Source organism: Crocodylus porosus, unplaced genomic scaffold, assembly GCF_001723895.1.
Source record: "Crocodylus porosus isolate Cpor-Errol unplaced genomic scaffold, CroPor_comp1, whole genome shotgun sequence".
NCBI lineage: Eukaryota > Metazoa > Chordata > Crocodylia > Crocodylidae > Crocodylus > Crocodylus porosus.
The window spans coordinates 13,486,962-13,508,416 of record NW_017728924.1 but is presented as its reverse complement, the minus strand read 5'-3'; the positions used below and the strand labels follow the sequence as shown (position 1 = coordinate 13,508,416).

The window sequence follows — 21,455 nt, the reverse complement described above, 5'->3', positions numbered from 1 at the left end:
CATTGCATACAGAGCACCATTTAGCTGGTGCAAAAACTCACCCTCAGTAACTTGGTAATGTCAGCGCTGAGCTGTACTCTAGGTATTCAGCTGTTTTCCTCCCAGAGAGGAACTTGTTCTTGTTGAGACATAATGGATACAGTCTGTAATCACAGCCATCCTCTGGTAATTGGTAGTCCTGATAACTAACAGCTCCTTTACTAAAAGGTTATGTGTTCTTCAGGACCTTGATTCTCCTGCTATTTGCTCATGAGCACTAACAGGTATTTTCAAGGAGGCCATTACTTGCTTTGTCTAATGAAATTATAACCTGTCCCATGAGTTTAACCATATTCAACTGCTTCCATCCCAGTAACTCTTTTAGACCATTACGGATTGGTTTGTGGCTCTGTGAGGTCTAGGCATGCCACGTTCTCTTCCTTCTTCAGCAAATATGTGGATCAGTCTGTGGGTAGTGCTGTGTGGTCTAAATGAATTTTCTCATGTGACTATGTTGGGGAGAAGAGCTCAAGAAATAGTGCTAGTGCACAGGACTGCTTGTAATATATTGTACAGAAGTTTGTGGGTTGACACATCCATTTCTGGGAGTGGCAAATGGTACCTTTGAAGGGGGTCCTGATGGGTTGAAGCACAGGAAGCTACTATGTGAATGACCTCTTGAGGCACAGCAAGCTACTATGTGAATGACTCTCCAGTTCTAACCATGTATCTTAAACTAAATCCAAAAGGCTTTGGGTGTGGGGGGTGGGGTTTCCTCTTCTCTTAAGCAAATCACTGACTTTCATCAGACTGTGTGTCTGAGTCAGAGTTGTACATCATAAGCTTGTATTTTATCTTTGAACCTCATGTCATGATAGTGTTACTGATATGACTATTCCTCAAACACCTGCTCCTGCTTTGCTCATTAAGACCTGGTCTAAAGTCCAGTGAGAATGGACTGCTACTAACAAAACATGTTATGGCTGAAGTGTGGTCAACGCTTACGTTCTTATGTGAGGGACCCAGGAACATAGGATGAGCCACATTAGGTAGGATCCCAGGTCCTTCAAGTGCAATATCTGGTCTTCAGCAGCAGCCAGAACAGAAAATAGTGATAGCTGTATGTGATAGAAAATCCCCATAATGCATTCAGCTGGTTTTTACAGAAACAAGGGAGAGGAATATGAAAATTCCCTATATGAACTGAATAGCAATAGTTCCTGATACAGATGACATCCCAGCCAAAGGGAAGGACAAGGAAAACAAGACAAGGACCCAGTAAAATACAGGACAGCCTCCCAACAACATTGACCTAGAAGAGCACAGCTCACATGCAAAGCCTCTGGAGGAGGGAATGTTTAGCTGATTTGGAAGGAGCAGCAGAGCTGAACTGGGAATTCATGGTTTGCAGTGGTTACTAGAGGCATTTGCTCTGGATGCCACCCTCACTCTGCCACTGTCCCCCTGAGCAATGGAAGAAACAGAGACAGCAAACCGCTGAATAAACTAGTAGTCAAAACCTGATGTCTTTGCTCAAGCAGAGGAATGCTGAAGTGATGGAGATATTTTCCTCAGTGAGGTGGACAGGACTTGACCTTATGACAAAATAAGAAAAGGCCTTGTTGGTTGAAAGTAACGTTTAAACAATCACATATAAGTATTTATTGTACAGTGTTGTTAATATATGTGTGGTTTTGATATGATACATACATGAAAAGAAATACCAGATAAAAGGTTTTTATTTGCAAAATGAAAATATATATATATGTATGTAATATAGAGAGATAGAGAGAGATAGAAAGGGGAATAATGAAGACATTAATTGCCTTTATCTTTTATATTCATTCTGTATTTATTTCATTTGGGCCATAGGGCTGTGATTAAGCAGTGATGAGGTAGGGAAACAAACCCTGAGCATTTCCCCCTGTCAGTATGGGTAGAGGCAAGGAGACAGACAGGCATTTGTGCAGAAGGGCTAAACTGCTTCTTGCTATGTTTGACTGGCCAGTAAGAATGGGACGGACTGATGAGGGACTTCCCTTTCTGGCTCTTTGCAATGGCTGGGCATGATGCCTGCCCTACCATAGTGGGTTTCTAAGATTGGAGGAGTCTTATGAAGAGTGGCCAGCTGGACTTTGCAAGGTGTGTGGTGCAGAGCTGTAGGCATGATGCCTCAGAGCAGTGATTCTCAGCCAGGCTGCTGGGGCACCCTGGGGTGCTGCGAGATCCTTGAAGGGTGCTGCAGAAACTATGGGGAGATCAGTAGATAAGGGCAGGGTCTGGCTCTCCCTGCCTGGTTGCTCCCGACCCCCACTGCTAGGCCTGTCTGCAAGAAGGTAAGCACTGCAGTAAATCAGTTAGCTTTTTAAATGGGTGTCAGTCAATTCACAAAAGTTATGGAGGGGCCTTGAGTCTAGTGCAGAGTGCCTTGAGTCTAAAAAGGTTGAGAACCACTGCCTTAGAGAATGGCCTACAGAAGCCAGTGCCACATACTGGGCCAGGGGCTTAACACTGCAGAACCTGATTATGCTCCTCTTACACTGGTTTTGTACCTGGCTAATGCCATTACCTTCATGCCCCCAAATTACACTCTTTTTTCTAACAACCATAATCAGGCCCACAGACTCGCCCAGACATTGGCCACTCACAGTGACAGATCCTGCCTGTTTTATTCAGGCTAATACTAGTGAAGGTCATGGAAGTTGCCTTACTAGAACTTATTAGGCCCAAGCTAGCCCAGCCAGACCAGAGCAGGATTGTTCCCCGTAGTATATATCCTGGCACAGAGATGTGTAGTGATTTTATTTTCTGCAGGGAGGCGTTAGCCATCTTCCTGAAGTTGCCTCTTGGTTGTTATGCAATATCTTCAGGAGCAATTAGGGCAAGGTGCTCATCTGAGATATTTAAAAAAAATATATAGGAAGTGTGTGTGTGTGTGTGTGTGTGGTGTTTGCAGAGATACAGTGCAACCTCAAACCCTCTCTGTTCATGAGAGCCACAGGAGCCCAGTGGACTAGCTTTTGCTTCTATATTTATTTCCGTTCTGGTACCATACGTTCCCCTCTTCTCTCTCATAAATTCCACCTGATTCTTAGCACTTGCTGATGGCCTTTTCCTGCAGCTCTGTTTAGAACAGTTCCTCCCCCTTACAAATAAGCTTATTTCATACAAAAACATTCCAAAGGCAAAGCAGGAGGAATCATGACTCAGGCGTCTCATCCATCCGTGTAGAAGACATGATGGGCCAGATCCCCAGCTGGTGGGAATTGGCTTAGTTCTATAAAGCTACACTGCTTCGTGTCATGTAAAAATCTAGCCACCTAGAGTACATTTTCTGTGGGCCAAATCCTATGAAGGGAAGGGGGATCATTTGCCATTGACTTGCGGGGCTCAGCACCTTACATGATCAAGAACATTGTGTATTTTTAGGCAGTATTAATACATTTTTGTTCCAAATTCTGTTAGGTATTAAATAGGCAGAAGACCAGATCCTTCATTAGGATGTATCAGCGTAGCTCCAATGAAGTCCATGGTCCTATGGTAATTCAGCTGAAAACCTAGTTCATAAGCTTAGTGTTAAATATTGTGTGTATATGTGCTTATTTCCATACACACTACCACAAGTAGGCCAGGCTATATTATACAACCTGAAACATCTAAATCCCAATGTGGCACAATATAAAAGTGAATATTTAAATATTTAATCTAGTTTGGTAGCCATTAAAGGTACAATCCAGGTCACAGCTGATTAAATTTCTACTCTCTGTCAAGTACATCAGAAGCAAGCTGAGGAAAACCTACCGTACATTGAGGTATAATGTTTCATGTTAAAATATAGCCAGATAATTTAGTGCCAACACATGTCGCACAGTGCCAAACATTTAAAAACCAGATCTATCTATTGAGAGCTCTTGTTTCCATTTTATCAGTCCCATCATGCCTGCCAATCTATGAACATAGATTAAAAATTCAAAATAAAAGATTCCTAGCAGGAGAAGCTGTATGTGGTATATTTACCACGTGAGATGTACTGAAGTCAGTTAAACACACTCTTTGAAACCTGCTTACGGGGCATTATTTGTAGTTTCTGCTCCATGAAGCTCACTGAGGACTTCTCTCTGCAGAGCTGAGTTGCATGGGAAGTGATTCCATACTGTGCAGCTACCATACAGGAGGTCTGGTGCCTGTGGCTCGTCATGATATTGTAGTCTGGGACAGGTCCTGCTGAAGTCAGTGAAAGTGCAGTGGAGGTTGGGTACAGGGATTGTACCCAATCTTTCTCCTTTTTTTAGTGGCAACTGAATCAGGCTTGTGATACTTGTGACAACTGGATCTCCTCACTGGATTGGTGACCTGAAAGAAAAGGGATTGTTTATTTTCAAACCTACTGCTGAAGACTTTCGAAACTCTGCTGTGATGCAGTGAACTGGGGAGGAGGAAGCATTGCATCATACAGGTTCTCCTGCTTCTGACGATGTCCCATCCTGTGAAGGTGACATTCTGGTGATTATCCACAATATATACTTTGGATTCTCCCAAGAGCCCTCCAGAAAGCTTTTTACCTTTAGATCACTTTTAAGATGCCTGACAGACTTGTTCTAGTTGAGAAACACCTCCCCATAGGTCAGGCCTAGGAGTGTTTCCATGTGGGCACAATGTGCTAGCAATTTCTCAGGTAGTACTTCATGTTATGGGGGCCACATGTGGTACAGTCATGGCAGTCCTTACTCAGGCTGTGCTTCCACTGAAGCCACGAAGCCCTGTGTCTGAATCTGGGCTTCAGAAACAGGCCTATCTTAATTTAGGTTTTAGTGATGAATGTCCTGTAACAATACAAGGAGAACAGAATCATAGATTTTCAAGGGGAAGGACTCATGGGACTATTCCCTGGTTATTTGTCCATCATTGGTGTCCTGTTCTCCATTTATCCTGTGACCTGATGTGACCAAATCTTCTGATCCAAGACAGGACCCTCTCAGTAGGAGGGTGGCTAAGCATTGGTAGAGGCCACTCCGAGAGCTTGTGGAATCGCTATCATGGATGTTCTCAAGAGCAGGTTAGACAAACACTTGACTGGGATCGTTCAGTCAGGGATGATCCTACCTGGAGCAGGGGGGTGGACTAGATGACTTCTGGACGTCCCTCCCAGCACTGCTATTCTATGATTCTAATATTCTGAATACAGTGGGATGGGACTGAGCCAAGTGTGCAGGAGGGTATGTAGGCAGCTCATCTGAGAGCAATGAGTGCACATGTCTGACAGAGCAAAGCTGTCTGCAGCAAAAGGCCCATGAAGGGGCACTTTTAGGCATAGCCAGTAGATTCATAGACCAAACAGTGCCTTTGTGTGGGTGCTAGAGTAACCACGGAGGCTGCCCTGTGAGTGGCAGTGGCGACCACTGGCACTCGAGTCCTGGAAGAGGCAGTCCAACCTGCCTGGAACTCGCCTATGCAAAGTTGTCAGCCTCTGTGCATGGAATGGGATTTTGTCCCATGTCACAAGCTGTGTAATTGGATCCAAACAGTAATCCTGTTTATTCTTGTTTAGGTATACAGCATTGTAGGTCGGCATGGCACTTTACAGACAAAAATTAAAAGGCAAGGCCTCTATCCTGAGGAGCTTGCAGTTTACAGCAAAGAGCATATAACCTGCACTGCACTTTAGAAGACATCCGTTGTCAATCATTTCCATACTCATGAATTTGCCCTCGGATGAGGTGCTATCTGTGGTGTCATTAATTATCTCGCCACTACATTGTGATTTCTCTCTAGTGTCTGAGTAAAGACAGAGCACAAATGATACATGCTACTAGTGACTGACTGAAGGGTTTAAAGTGAGATTGGCAAGTTAAACTGATCATCATCTCACAAAGTGATAGGGTTGTTACCAGGAAGTGAAATACTGGCCTTCTTAAAATTGACATCCATTCTTCCAAATGTTCTTTCATTTTATTTGTCCTTCTTACTGTGGACTGAGTGAGACAGCCATGCTTCTGACCTAGCATGAAGGAAACACATCAGTGTTTTGCTCATGAGTTTTCCGTGGTAGAACTGGCTTGATACCAATGATGTCATAATTGTCAATGGATTGCTACGTGATGATGTGTAAAGGTAGAGAGGTGGAGTGATTGATGGCTCTTTAGTGGCTGGCAGGGTTTTCTTCCAAATCCTAGTGGGCAGATGTCCATTTCACAAGCATGGTCACAAATGACACTGCTTGCTACATGCATTGATGGAGGCTCAACTGTGCAACAAGAAAGCATTTATCTGTGGAGATGAACAGACCTGCCATCCCTCAGAGGGGTCTATCCAAATGAGTGTTGCAGCCCATGGCTAGTAAGGTTGGGGAGGAGATTATGTTATCCCTACTTTGTGTACTTTATTTCCAGAGTTGTCAATCCAGCACTTTACAGTAGCACTAAAGAGGCCCTCCAAAATAAAAAGTGGATATCCCTAACTTCTTTGTTTTTTGGTATCAGTTCATAAAGGGATCCTGACTGAGTGAGAAGCACCTTACTTAGTGGTGGTAACATTTAAATTTGGTCTCTGTTCTGTCGTATGTATAATATGGGGTGTAGAGCACAGTGACATAGTAAATAATGCATGCATTTTTTAATGGTAGTGTTGATAGCTAAGATTAAAGTTATGGAAGAAGTAAAAGGTTTATAGCATAAGCTAACAGATGGTGCATTATTTCCTTCCTATCATCATATTCTCTGCTAGAAATAACAGATTAGGTATAACATGCTAGCCTAGGCTCGTAGACGGATGTTTTTTCTTACAAATAGCATGAGTGGACAAAGTATAGTGATTTCAAAATATCTGGTAAGAAAGAAGCCAAGTCCAGATATTTCAGGGGTGTTTATGTGTCTAAAGATGCACGTAGGCTCTTAGCAGGGTTAGATATCTAAACTCCTTAGTCACTTTTGAAAGTATCACTGGGTGCTTGTCTATGTCTTTAGTCACCTGAATAGCCTTGAATATGTGGCTCGGTATGCTAAATCCTTTCTAGTTAGCCTACAGAGGGGCGTACCACCAGGTTTGCTGTACTCAACAGGAAGAGCCTGAAGACTGGTTTCCCTAAGGAGTGTTTAGAAATGCCTGACCAGCAATTTGAGTTGCATGTGCTCACAACTCTTATGCCACACTCAGTGCATGGATTTCATTAGTTCTGGGAACCCCTTCCTGTAGTGTCTTGTTCTATCCAGAGCACAAAATACAGAGCAATCCACCAGAGAAGAAATGGTGCTAGGTGTGTTCTGACTGTGTTTAGCTAGTGCTTTATACTTGACTTCTATTAATGTAATGTACACAACATATAACTAAGCTTATTATCCATATATTTTGGAGGGTTGGTGGTGTTAGTATTTATGCATCCAACCAGACAATGACATCTTCAATTACATTTTAATCAACAATCTAAGAAAATTATATGGTTGTCATGGCTAGATATGCCTGGCCATATATTCTAGCTTTGGGAGACTGACCTAACTATCTGTATGATTTCACTCCATAACTTCTATGCCTGCTAGGTAATAATTATGAAACATGAATTGTACAGTGAGAATACTGTCTCTGTAGCATAGTGAAATGCGTTTGATTCTCATTAAGATATTCCCTGTATTTTTACCTGGGACGTGTCCAGAGTCATGCTCTGGCTGCCAGCTAGGCTCCCTGCTAATTTGCAACATGGGTTGGGGGAAGGAAGAGGGGGTTGACACTGGGAGATCCTGATGTAAAAAAACCTGTGCCTAAAAAAAGTGGGGTGGCACACATGATGACAGCGTGCAGTGCCTGAAACTGGAGACTGGGTGGCTGGAGCCATGCTCCAGCTGCCAGTCAGGCTCCCTGTTGCTGGGTCACTGTGGTTGCAGCCTCAGGAGGTCTCCAGGACCCCAGGTAAGGCTGCTGGGGCCAGTCCAGGTGCTGGCCCCGGCCTTTCCTATCCCACCCAGGGCCACATGCTGCATGCCAGAGTGCGTGTGCACAGGCATTCCCCAGAGACAAGTAGCAGTGGCACATATTGTGTTGCTGCTGTTTGTCCCTGGGAAACGCATGTTCCCACTCATGGAGACATGCCTCTGGTGTCCAGTAAGCCTGTAAGGAATGATTGTCTGTGGGCTGTATAGAACTCTTACATAGCTGACCCTTAAAACTTCTTTTTTGGAGATCTTTTGCCAAATCTGATTTTTGTTCAGCGAACCTCGGTTTTCTAAGATGCTTATCCAGCATGAGCATTGCCAGGGTCATTGTTCCAGCTTTCTTTTAGTCAAACAAAATATTTATTCATTTCAATGGGTATTTTGCTGGAGTAAATCCTTGGAGACTCCTTAAACTTTTAGTGGTACTTACAAGCTAAATAAGCTGAGATACAATTTGATCTTCCTAAATCAGGTCTTGCTATGGTGTGGGAAGCTCTGGCTTCATCTCCGTGAGACCGGGATAAGAGGCAGATGTGTGATGGGTGGGAGGGTGACCTATCACTCCATGGAATGCGTGGATAAAACCTGCCCAGGCAAATGGCATGCACTGGACTAAAATATCCCCAGAAGGCAAGAGGAACAAACTGTTATCAGCTAATACAAAGCTATGAAGGTGCTAACTGCTATGGAAGTTGCTAATTGTTAATTGATCAGAGATTTACTTTCCCATCCTGTGAATATTTCTTTCAAATAGACATAATCTCATGGAAATGTTCCCAACCAGCCCTCCAGAACTAGGATTTCCTTGTAGTAATTATAGTTGTATGAGAAAGGCGCAGAAGGACAGAACTAAGGAAGAAAGATTGAAATAAACTAGTCTGGTGCTTGGTTATGTCTCTGCCATTTGCATCTCTTCTGCTTAGTTTCCCTTGCTGGGCATGTGACTTTCTGTGTATTAGGTCTAAATCTCCTTTTGTTGCTTCCAGCTGGCTCTACAGTTTGGTTCTCATTTAGTTTGCTCCCCTTTTCTGATTTTGATGCAAGTGGTAAACACACAAGAAATGAATGTACAGTAAAGACTGAGACAGGCTGACATGAAACAACGGCTGCTAAGCAGACATGTATGAAGTTTGTATAATTTGTGTGTAAAATTTTATCAGTGAACCCTTTTTCTTGAGCATTTTCATTCTGTGTGGTCACTCTGTTAGGGGATCTGATAGGGAAAAGTCAGTATAACACCAAAACAAGTTTAAAAAGAGTTCTGGATGGGGCTCCAGATAGTGATAAATGCTCCTGCTTGAAGCCTTAGAAGTGTTTCAGTAGGCTCTTCTGTGGACCTTTCAGAAATTCATCATTGACCATCAGTGGTCATCATACCACAGTTTGAAAACCACTATTTTAAGGCCAACCTTGTAAAAAAAAAGGCACTAATTTTGGATGGCTGGGTTCCCACTGCTTACAGCTGAAGTCGAAAGTCTACAGCACTTATGAAAATCAAGGCCAATATTCTTCTGAAGTTCACCACCCAAAAATAGGAGCACTCATAATCAGTGACCACATTTGACAACTGAGCTGTAGATAATGGGGATAGAAGAACTGAGGGAGTTGAGCAGATATCATAAGAAATTGTGATTCAGGAAAGAAATCTGTCCACAGCCATGGTAGGAAATGTTATATTTCTAAAGGCCTGGTTTTGGGTGACCCTAAGTTACTAACAATGATGTTTTAGCTTGTAATCCATGTTGTAGATGCCTGATAACTGCACTAGCTAAACTGGACACAAAGGGAGACACTTGATATGCAAAACTGGTCATCAGAGAACTGGACTGAAAACAAAGCTGGCCAAGACTAAGCCTAATGAAGTTGCCATGAGGAAAGACTGAGGGCATTTTAATTTCTTTTGTGGAATGTGACCTAATGGTTCCAGCATAGATGACTGGGAATCATTATTCCTGATTTCTATTTGTGGCTCTGCCACTGACTGATTCAATACTGTATAATCTTAGGCAATTCATTTAACTTCTGCATGCCTAAGTGTACCAATCTGGAAGATGGGTATAATGCTTACCTGCCTGGAAGAGGGGATCTGAGGGATAATCAGTCTTTCTAGGGTGCTCTGAGATTCTCGGATGAAAGGTGCTATACAAAGTCCAAAGTTCTGAAGCCAGAAACACTGCAGTATGAAACTCTCCTCTTTGCCCTTGCAAACTGAGGCAGGCCGAAGCCTTTATGTGGCCTACATATTTTTCTTGGTTCTATCCCCTATGCTATAGGTGTGTTCTTATAGCTGTGTGATAGCATTTCACGAGCATTTTAGCTCTGAGCATTTTTCTGCTGGTTAAAACAATGAGATGGGAATTAATCATATTTTAAAAGTGCTTTTAAAGGTAGAAACATAATTTTTGCTTACCACCAAGAGTTTTAGAGGTGTTGTGCTAGTGCTGCTTCAAGAGAGGGTGGGATCTGGATGAATGAATGCCAGAGACAGGTTGAGAAGTGGTGGTATTCTCTCAAGCCCTTGTACCCTCCCAGAGGCATAACAGGTAGCTCTGCAGAGAGAGGAATTTTGCCTACATCCTGCCGTGAGATCCATGCAACCCAGCCCCGGGGAAGCCCCGCTGGAGGCTGGAGTCGGGTGGAACTCCTCACAGGTACACATGGATGTATGGCAGGGTCAGAGCCACTGTGAGGAACTGTTCACAGAGAAGGAAGCAGGTGACTATTGACATAGTGGGATCAAAAGCTTCCGTCCATTCAGCGTCCAATGACAGGATCTGACCTGTGGTGCCTGTCAGCAGAGAGGTCCCTGTAATTTGTGCCAGACCTTTTTTTATCCGAGCTGCATATGACTGTTGTCCTTTCCTTGGTGCATGTTAACAATCCAAGTAACAAAAACATCTGTTATCACAGCACATCAGTGAGAGAGAGCAGTGCTACTGCAGTGCCAGGGACTCAATGTATGCTCAGCCAGCCTGAACTGTTTTTATTGCTCCTTAGAAAAGGACAGGAGTCTTGGTAGCCTTTCCTATGCACTGGTCACTGTTGATTCAGGAGCTGGCCATGTGAATACCTACCGGGAGATGGCAACAGTATTCTGGCCCTGGTTTCCACTAAACAAGAGTTGATATAAACTGTAGAAAACAAACAGAGAGAGCGAGAGAGTGTGCGTGTTTGTGTGAGAGTGGATCCTGTGAAATTTAGAGAAGTAAACAATGTGCAATTTTCAAGGCAATACTTGCAAATGATGTCTGACACTTTCTCCACCTAGAGTGAAACCCACAACAAGCTGCCCACGTGCTCAACACCTTCATAAAAGGAAGCAAAATTCCTGGATAGCAGAGAAGATAAGGAGTATAACTTTGAAACCTCTTTTCTTATTGCATTTACATTCTGATGCCTTTTCCCCTCCCTTTGAGAATTTCACCGCTAGCGGGAAAGGAAAGTACCCTCTTTGGACCCATGCTCTGCTTCCACACGTTAAAGTCTCTCCTGTGCTGAAGCCCAGCACAAAGCTCCCATGCACCATTTATGGCCTATTCAGATCTCAGATTAGGGTTTCAGTGGGTTTTGGTGATGCAATATGACATGCGTCATCCCTCTGCACAGAGGCAGAACCCAGCCTCTCCTGTTTGCTCTTCTAGGATGGGGGTGCACCCTCCTTAGTCTCATTTCTTTCTCTTGTTAAATTTAGTAACAGGCCAGTGGGTTGTGCTGGGGAGTCCATCTTTGGCAGAAAGCTTCGGTGTCTCTGAGGAGACTGTTGTTGCAGTCACTGATTTTTTTGTTCAAGTTATTTTTAAGTTCAGCATTTCATTCTGGCCAAATCATCCCAAATAGAAGTTCTCTTACCTTTCCTGAAATGTCTTTTCTAGGACTGTTTTTTTTCAAGTTGGATGGTTCCCCAAATTTCTCCATTTTAAGCAGTTTGACGTGCTTAGGGAAATTCTAGAATGAAATATTCCCATGGCGCTAGTCTGAATTGCTTATGAAACATTTTTTCCTACAGCTTTCCTAGTAATGGAAAGGCTTCACTATGTCATATATATAGTTGCTAGAAATCTTGTTTCATGTTATTTTTGTAGAAAGAAGCTGGAAGTGCTGCTTTATCAAAATTCACTTTTTATACAAGTGCCTTTTATGAAAATCTCCATTCCATTTCCCAAGAGACACAGAGTTTGAGATGCAAAACCTTTCCATGGCACATGGGTGCCTGGTGTTGTAGCTTGCTTAGCTCATGTGCCTGGGACAGTGGGGCTGTTCATGTAGCCTGAAGATGCTTCTAAGCAGGGGGCTCCTCAAAGTCAGTGTAGAGGAAGATTTACAGCTCCCTACAGAGCTGCTTTTGGCTGTGAGCAATTTCAGAGCCCCCTCTTGCTACTACTGAGGCAAATGGTACATGGCAATTGTGTATAGCTCCCAGGTTCTGGGCCCTTGTTACCTACCTTGATTTCAGCTTGCATGCTGGAGACATTTCGTTCTTTTTGCCTTGCCCCATGTCCATCTCCTGCTGGACCCATGAATATGGGCGACAACAGAAGCAAACAGCTGTTAGCTGGGGATCTGCTGTGGCTGTGAAGAGCATCCCTTGCGATGAAGGTGTGTGTTGTATTCTGAGTAGGGTGCTCTGTGGCTGAGGAGAGTTGGAGAGCTGCATTTGGTTCTTGAGCTGTTTTGCCCCTTAACCTAGACAGAATTAGCCCAGTTTAATGATGTCCCCAGATGGGTTGTCTGCAAGGATGGAACCTGGGGACCTCTGTATCTAACAGCCTCAGTCTTTACTGCCTGAGCAACAGGACCAAATCTAGTAGCTCAATGGCAATACAAGACTCACAAGCCTTTGTACATGGTTCAGCCACTAGCAGGACAAAGCCATATTTTGCCACTTGGGTTATATCAGAGCGTATCAGGCTTTGTTCCTGTATAGGAAAGAGGACGTTGTTATTTTCAGTGGTGGTTTTTCTATACAGAGTCCAGCAAAGAAGTCTCTGGGAGAAGCATGTCTACACAACACTGCAGCTAGTGGAGAAAACTTTGCCTTGCAAAACAGCACTCCCATAAGGGCTTGGCTACATTATAGAGCTGCTGCTTCTATAGCCACCCTGACCTAACTATGTCTGCAGAACCCTGTAGTAGAGATGGCTGATGCTGGCAGAAGGTGTTTTTGCTGGCATAGTTACACCCCAAATACGAGCCAAGATGGTGCAAGTCTTCTTGTCAGCCTAGAAGTGTCTAGACAGGGGCATTGTCAGCATAGTGCTGTTGGCAGCGGAGTATAGGGGCAAAACTTTGTAGTGTGACCTGTACTCTGGGTGCAGCCAATACAAGGCAAGCCCTTGACATTCTCAATACCAGAACAAATTGCATGGTACACTGGAACCACTGGATCAGCCACATCTGTAGATGTACACAATTGTGAGTGCCCATGCTGCCTGCCTCTGTGGCCACATTATGGGCCTCTGTGACACCTTTTCTCTTTGAGCCTTGTGACTTCGTATTTCTCCAGGCAGTATTTTAGGAGAGCAAGAACAGGAGCTGCCACCTTGCGCCATGTGACTTGTGGTAAGCGGGCGCTGGTTTTCTAGGCACTGGACAAGCCCAAGTTTGATCTGTGACATTCAGTTGAAAATCTGGAGTTCTACACAAGACACGCAGATCCCACACTGAACCTGCAAATCCACTCCAAATTGCCACTCCCCCTGCACGGTTCCACACACAGTGTTACTCCTATGCAGACTGGGCTTCATTGCAACAGTCAGTGTCAAAAGGGAACTGCAAAAATTTTGTTAAATGAGGAAGTGAACAGCCTATTGCCACAACTTGCCTGTTTAGTGATGCACACGGCACATGGGGCACAATACACGGCTGGTGCTGCCTGTGTGCTGGCCCCATCGTTCCCAAGCACAGATAATCCACTGGGATGTGTGTTCCATGGCACTTAAGGACACTGCTGTCATGTGCCCTGATGACAAAGCGGGGGTGGTAGTATGAGACCGGATCTTGCTCCTCTTGCATTCACAAGTAATTTTGTTGGCTTCAATGGGCCTCAAGCATGACTCGGGTGAGTAAGGTGAAGCAGGAGGGGATCTTTATGTTCCTCTGCTATAAGGGACAGTCTCACAATGTGACACCGCACAATGGAGCTGCAATTACAGCCAGAGCTGCTAGCACTGCTCCAACCCAATAATGTTAAATGAGAATAATCAGCTCCTTAGGACTGGGACTGTTCTTTATTCTCATGGCACTGTATATATGTGTTAATAATTCATAAAGACCTGGCGGTTGCAGATAGAACCATGAACTCAACCTGTGACAGTAAACCATGTGAAAATCATCTGCTTCCTTTATCCACCAAGTGGCCAGCTCTTCCCCTCTCAGGGTTGATGGCACCTCAGGTACCTCAAGCAGAGGACCTCATGTCGGCAGGGGTCAGAGGGGAACTCTGTCTCACAGCAGGGCAGGGAGAGCGGCCTGGAAGGGCAGGTATTTGTATTAAAATGCGTGTGTTTGGGATCTAAATTAGGGTGATAAGCTGTGGATTTTAAGAGATTTTCCATCTTTTCTATTTCTCCCCAAAGCTTTGCAGGTCACCTTTAAGAAACAGTTTCATTCCCAGAACTGAGTTTAATCCCCCGATAGTGTTTGATCCTGGGGTCTTCCTCACTTGATTCTTATTCAGTTTAGACATGAACAAAATTTCTTGTGTTCTCAAAAGGAATTTGACCTGTGAAAGGGTCAAGCAAGTAATGGAGCAATGATTTGGGCCTTAGTTACAGATCAGGAACTGATCTCCCCATCAGTTACTAGTTTGGTGCTCTGACTGGTCGCTACCTGTGATCCTGTCACCCAGTCTGCCTCTCCACCTTCCACCTGTCCTGAGACAAGAGGACTGAGGGCATGTCCAGGCCTTTGGACTCTGAAGTAGAATTCCCCTTTAAAGGGAAATTGTCTCTGGAAGCTGGACAGTACAGAGAGGGTCAAGACAACATTGCACTGCCCTAGCTGGAGCTGAAGACCTCAGCCTGCCTGGGGAATGGGAGCACTGCTTTTTCCTATCCCCTGCAAGAGACTGCCTCCTCTGGCAGCATGGAGGGGGTAAGGAGCCTAACAGTGTTCAGGAAATAGGGGCGCACCAGGCTAGCCATTGTGGTGTATGCAAAGGAAGGGGAGAGGCCTGTGTCCTTCTCACTTGCTGTACACGGGCCTGTCATAGTAGATCTTCTGCCAAATGAGGCTTTTCACTTGTGTCCTCAAGAGAGGCTCTTAGTATGGTATCAGTGAGAGAAAGAACAGTGGGGCAGGGAATCCGTGACAGGGTGCATGCGAGCCTGTGACCCTACACTGGTTCTGTAGATATTGGGTGATGGGTACTCCAAAAATATAGAGCAGAAAAATAGCCAGCAAAATGACACTGCACTCAGATAAAGGTTTGTTTTCTTACATTTCAGTATTATTATTTAAAGTGAATTTCCATTTGGTAAAATTGATTGGCCGGTCAGACAGATGTCTCCACCTTGTGAGTTTGCACACACCTTGAAATACTACTTGATTCGTAGTTGACATGACTGTATAATTGACATGAAAAAGATGGCCACTGTCTAATGGGGTCTTCTAACCATGTGCACTTAGTCAATAGATCAGTGTATGTTGCTGCTTGTATCTATCTACTGTTCACAGTTGCTAAACGTAAACAAGTGTATTTTTCCCAGTGTTGTGGGTTCTACCTGCCTTGACCCTGTCAAAGAAAGGTAAGAGCTATCTGGTTGCAAAATGAACTTTCTTCTGTACAGTCTATAGGGGAAAACTGTAAAGATCTGAAAACTGCTTGTAACTACATTTGTTAAAAAATGTTGAACAACATAATCCCAAACTGCTGACACTTTATGCATGTGGTACTAAAAAGAAAAATAAAGGTTTTAAGAGGTTAATGGGTTGTCTGGTTTTTGTGTCTGGCTATCAGTTTCCCCTTGGTGAGTTCTTTCTTTTTTGATAGATATGGAAATGTGCATTTACCTTCTGTACCATCTGAAGAATTAACAGTGTTGAGAAATGGAGTCTATTTATAACTGCAATAAAGCTATGGTATGAGCAGCAAAATGACATCACATCACCCTTGGATAGATGAATCATTTTCAATGTATAGTTTATTTTCTGTTTTCAATCTTTAGTGTATCTGCAGAAAATAAGAATGAAATTACCAATTAATGCCAGTTCTGGAGGCATTTTAGTGCTGTTGATAATTATTCATAAGGAGATGCACCAATTCAGTCTACATAGCCTCTAACACAGGGCCAGATTAACCCTTTAGTGGGCCCTAGGCAAACAAACTTGTGGGGCCCTACTTAATCCTGTATATATTACTTTTTTAACTCAATACTTATAATATGTAAAATAAGCACAACTGGGCCCCTTCATTTTGGGCCCTAGGCATGTGCCTAGTTTGCCTGTGTATGAATCCTGCCCTGCTCTAACCTATCTGTAGGTGGTAGACTTGGCTGTGTGGATTTAGAGAGGGATGGACTTTTTTTGAGCAGAGTTGGACTAGCTGACCTCCTGAGGTCCCATCCAGCCCTATTTTCCTATGATTCTATGACTTTTGGTCACTCTGAACTTCATCTGGGAGCATACCAGCAACCTGAAAGCAAGAGAAGTTTTCTATATCCTTACCAATTTAATTTTAGTAATTAAAATAGTTAGATTGTTGAGGCTTTTATCATATTGCATGAATCAGTCATTAAGTTTGAGTATATTTGAGAACTGAAATGTATTTTTATTTCTGAACTGTTGGAAATGGAACCTCTGGGGCGGGGTGAGGGGGGTGTTCCATAATTTTTCATACTATTTTAAAAATTATTTCTTTCAAAGTATTCCCAAAAGAGTTATAATTTCTATCCCCCTACCCATTCAGGAGGCCAAAAGATACTTAACTAGTATTTTCATGGCATTTTATTTTGAAAACTTTTGGGAAAAATACAGAAAAAGGTGGGGGGGGTTGTTTTTTACTTATATACTCTTTTGTCATAAATATATTGACCAGTAACTGGAGAGACTTGAAGCTTTCTAAATTGGGCTGTGTTTAAGGAAAATATTTTTCAGAGCTGTCCTAAGGTCGTTGCTTAGACTGATTCTGTTCTCTTCTGAGGTGCAACTGAAGTAAGTCTATTACAAGTCTCACTGATGTATGGGAAGTGGGCTGCTGGGTTCATCTGGTAATTGTGTTCAGAAAAACATAGGAGAGAGGCTGCCTGCTGGTGTTTTTTCTGTGGAATTCCCTCCTCGCTACAAAGCAAGAGTGCAAGCTGTCCACATGCTCCCCCCCAGTATAAAGACTACGATAGGGGTGCTCAACCCCTGGCCGATAGTCCAGATCTGGCCTGCGGAGCTCCCCACAAGTCCAAACATGTGGCACCAGGGAGCCATGGCAGAGTAAATTGCTGCTACCCAGCTGCCAGATTTCTGGACCCATGTGTGAGGAGCCGTATAGGCAAAGAGCATAGCTGTGAACGCTAGATCAGGTGTGCATGGCTGGAATGGCACAGGACCTGATCTGGGTAGAGCAGGACCCTCTCTGGGCAGTCTGATATAGGATCCAGGTAGTGTGAGGGGGAATTCAGGTGCACAGGGCCTGATCAGGGTGGCATGAGGCCCGACCTGGGGGTATAAGGCTGAATCTGGGTGCGTGGGGCCTAATTGGGGCACGTAAGGCCTGACCCCGTGCCACTCATCCGACCCATTTGGCCAAAAGATTGAACACCTCTGAACTACAGCATTCACTGATGTGATCCACATGATTAATGTGTGAGGCTGAAAAATCATCCCTAGGTCAGACTCCTCCCTGCAAAGTTAGGGTAGAAATCACAGCGAGCCATAATCACCCCAATTAACTCCATCAACATCAGTGGAGTTACAACAGGTCAGAATTCAGCTTAGTCTCTGAGAAAGACCTAGCTGGAAACTGTAGCTCCTCTTAATTTGACCAATCTGGTCACATGGTGATTAGTGGCATCTGAAGGAATACAACTGGACTGAATAGTGTGTGTGTGATGAGTCACCTAACACAGAGCCCCACTTAAGAATTACTTTGCTCATTAAAGTGAGAAAGCAGTAAATGAATGGAAAAGCACAGATATTTAGCAGTGGTTGAGGCTGCCTTGTAACTGCACCTGCAATGAGCACAGCTCATTAGTCTGTTGCCCTCATTATAGGCCCAGAAGCAAAAAACTGAGTAACAGGACAAGAAAGTCCAGTTATGTTCACATTCAGCTCTGTGTCTTTTCTTTCCGGGCTGCTTTGTATGCTATTAGAGACTCAAGTGCTTAGTTAGATCAACCAGCTTCTTGTGATAGAGTGGAACAATAGAAACTGGTGTTGGAAACGGCTCCACCAGTTCCATCGATTCTGGGAACAATTATCCCACTGCCTTTCCCATTCCAGTCTGAAGTTCCCCGTGCACCAGGAATTGCACCACTTTCCCCAGGGAGGAGTCAAAAAGCAGCTCAATTAGCACGTTCTGCTTTTCCTCCTGATCAACCAGAATATTAACTTTCCTCCCAGATTGTCCAACTATGCCCCAGGGCTGCACTTTGTGGCATTTCCCCACTTAGTTGTTACTTAGCTAAACAAGGCAGGTGTAGCTATTGCAACCTCTCTTTATCACTCTTGATTGACCTCCCTGGATCTCTCATTTTGTTGGATGCCATCCCTTCCCTTCTCTTCAGTAGCAAACTCAACACAAGCAAAATGATACTTAGATATCAAGTTGATGGGCACCTAAGTGGTTCCAAAAAGCAGAACACATATGTCCACAGCACAGATGTACACAAGCATGTCAATCCTCCTGACCTATGGAGATGGGTGTTCTAGTGATATAATGACTTTGAATGAAGGGTTAATGATGAATGAAGGGTTAACCAAGCCACCAGCTTGGAACACAAGACTGCCTAGCAATAGCATATGGGGGCCGATTCTTCCAGGTGCCTGCATATAACCATCATCCTTCCCAGCCCCCAACTCCTCAAGATGTACATGCACTGGAATGGCAGTGTTTGTTACAGCAGTTTTTAAACTTGGAGTATCTACAGGCCATCTCCTCCAGTCACATCAAGATTATTCTGCACAGGAAAGTAGTGTCCTCATTTGTTGGGAACTTCTTAAAGGGACACTTGGAGTCAGGTTGAGTTTTATTGACCATATTTGTGCCATCCAGCTGTCTCTGACTTGCTATAACCTTGCTTGTGCTCAATGTAAAATCTTGGAAGGATTCTCTGGTGAGAGCTAATTTCTTCTTTGTTCCACGGTCCTTGTTAGGAATCTCCTGTAGGTTGGCAGCACCTTGCTCTTAGGACAGGTTGTGGATGTTAACATTTAAACCCTGCCCCTTAACCTTGTTCCTTCTACAGCATGGGCTGAGTAGAGTCTACAAAGCCTTCTCGCTTTGCAAGCTGTTGTCCCCCAAGAAACCTGAGGCAGGTTTATTCTCTGCCACTGTATGGGCATTTATACGCCTGCTCTGAGAGTTGGGGGGGGGACATTTTAATTAGAGTGGCTCCGAGAGCTGTGCTGAAAAATGGCAGCAGGGGTGCTTTAACTCATTCAATGAGCTTTAAAGTGCCTACACCACCATTTTTCAGTGTGGGAACGCTGATACATGTGACACTGGAATTTGCCAGAGCGCAATAATTATCATGCTGTGATGTGCTGTAATTATAACGCATCGAAGCAGCCTTGCTGCACATGGATAGGAGCCTGTATGTCCAGCACCTGGCCTGACTGGAAATAACTATACCATAAATACTAAGGAATAGAACTGGCAGGAGTAGCTGCTCTGCATTGGCCTTGCTTATGGCATTTGTTCATCAAATCCACAATCCACTAGCTACACTGCAGCTGAAATCATGCATTTTACCATCATGCTCATGAAACCATGTTAGATGGTAGATAGTAGGGCTGTGTGAAATTTCACCAGCCATTTCGTTTTGACACTGTTTTGAAATAGCCTTGAAACAAAACAAGGCTAGCGGAAACATTTTGAAAGTCTAAATGTTTTGACCATAGTGCTGGGGATGGGAAGTCGGTCCAGCTGGGCTGACTTCCCATCCCCGGTGCTGGATCGGGCAAGGCCAGGGAGTCCTTAGTCAGCTGGGCTGACTCCCTGTCCCTGGCCAATCTAGTGAAATGCCAAAACAGTCAAAAAAGCCTCCCTGTTTCAATGAAACAAAATGGAACAGCTGTTTCAAATCAACATGAAATGTGATACGAAGCACTGTTCCATTGAAACTCTTAAATACAAGGCGAAACAGAATGGTGTCATTTCACACAGCCCTAGTAGGTAGTTCACCTGAGCCTAACAGCCCATAAGGCTACTGTAGGTAAGGCACACCAGTTTCTTAGCTAGTGGCACACAAGAGCAATGTGCCTAGCCTCATGTCTACCCACCTTTGATTTCCCAAGCTGAATGACCAAGTACTCATTTACAGCTGAGTCAACTGGGGACAGGCTTTGGTATAAGCCCACAGCAGGCTGTCAGAAGACACCTGAACCACTCTGTCCATGTGCTACCTTAATAGTACCATGGGAAGCAAATGCGTCCTCAGAGAAAGTGACTCTTGTTTATGTGACTGGTTGAGATTACTAACAAGAAAAGGGGTGAAACAATTCAAAGCCAGTGCCTATTTCCATAGAAGTGTAATGGAAACAGAGTACCTTGATACCAAATAAAACTCAGGCACATGCAGTTAGCTTGTGCACGGAGCTGCAGAGAAAATTCTGTCACAGGCAGCCTCCCTGCATAAGCCAAGCTGTGTGTCCTTGTTAGCTTAAAGACTAGAGGCTAAGGGAGGGGACCACACCTGGGCAACAGATCTCCAGATCTGTTATATATATCTGTAGATGGGTTATATATCATCTCTCTCCCTGCTAGAGAGGGTGGTGAGCTGAATATAGGCTCCTCAGCTACAGAAGTCTTATATCCTTTGTACTGAACAATGCTTGTAGGCCTGAGCCATCCACAAAGATGGGCCTGGATTTCCCCCCCAAGATTTGGGTTGTTGGGATTGACATACAGCACTAAACCCATCAGCCCTTGTCAGAGGCCTCTAACATGCTCTTAGTCTTGTCTTTCCTATGAGAATTCACTGCTGATGAAATAGTGGTTCGACAGCCCTGGAGGCTGAAAAGCTCTATTATCCCATAATAGATCCAGCACATACAGTAACAGTACAGTTTCATTAGACCCACTATCAAGACCCCAGCCTTTCCTACTACCTGATCATTCACTTAGCTGGATCACTTCTAAGAGGGAAGTATAGTTTTATCACCACATCCCCTTTAGTTATTTAAAAGAAAGGGAAAGAATATACTTCATTAATGATCCCAGCCCCTCAAGTTCAGATCAAATACACTGCCATTATCTTGGATTGTTATTATGGAATATTGTTGTGTTTGCTGTATGTCACTGCCTGTTTAGCGATCATGCCAAAGGAGGTGGGAGGTAAGAAGGGAGACGGACAGACTGCCAAAAAATAAGTTGTCATAGTGAGCAGATAGGGTCTGATCCAG

The 21,455-nt window shown here is 44.0% G+C and overlaps 1 long non-coding RNA gene across 1 annotated transcript; it reads left to right on the top strand.

The window, feature by feature from the left end:
* The first annotated feature begins 6 nt into the window (after positions 1 to 6).
* Positions 7 to 15,826, top strand: LOC109313688. Its single transcript, XR_002102121.1, has 2 exons — positions 7 to 2,925; positions 11,064 to 15,826. It is a non-coding gene; the product is annotated as an uncharacterized LOC109313688 (long non-coding RNA).
* Positions 15,827 to 21,455: the final 5,629 nt, after the last annotated feature.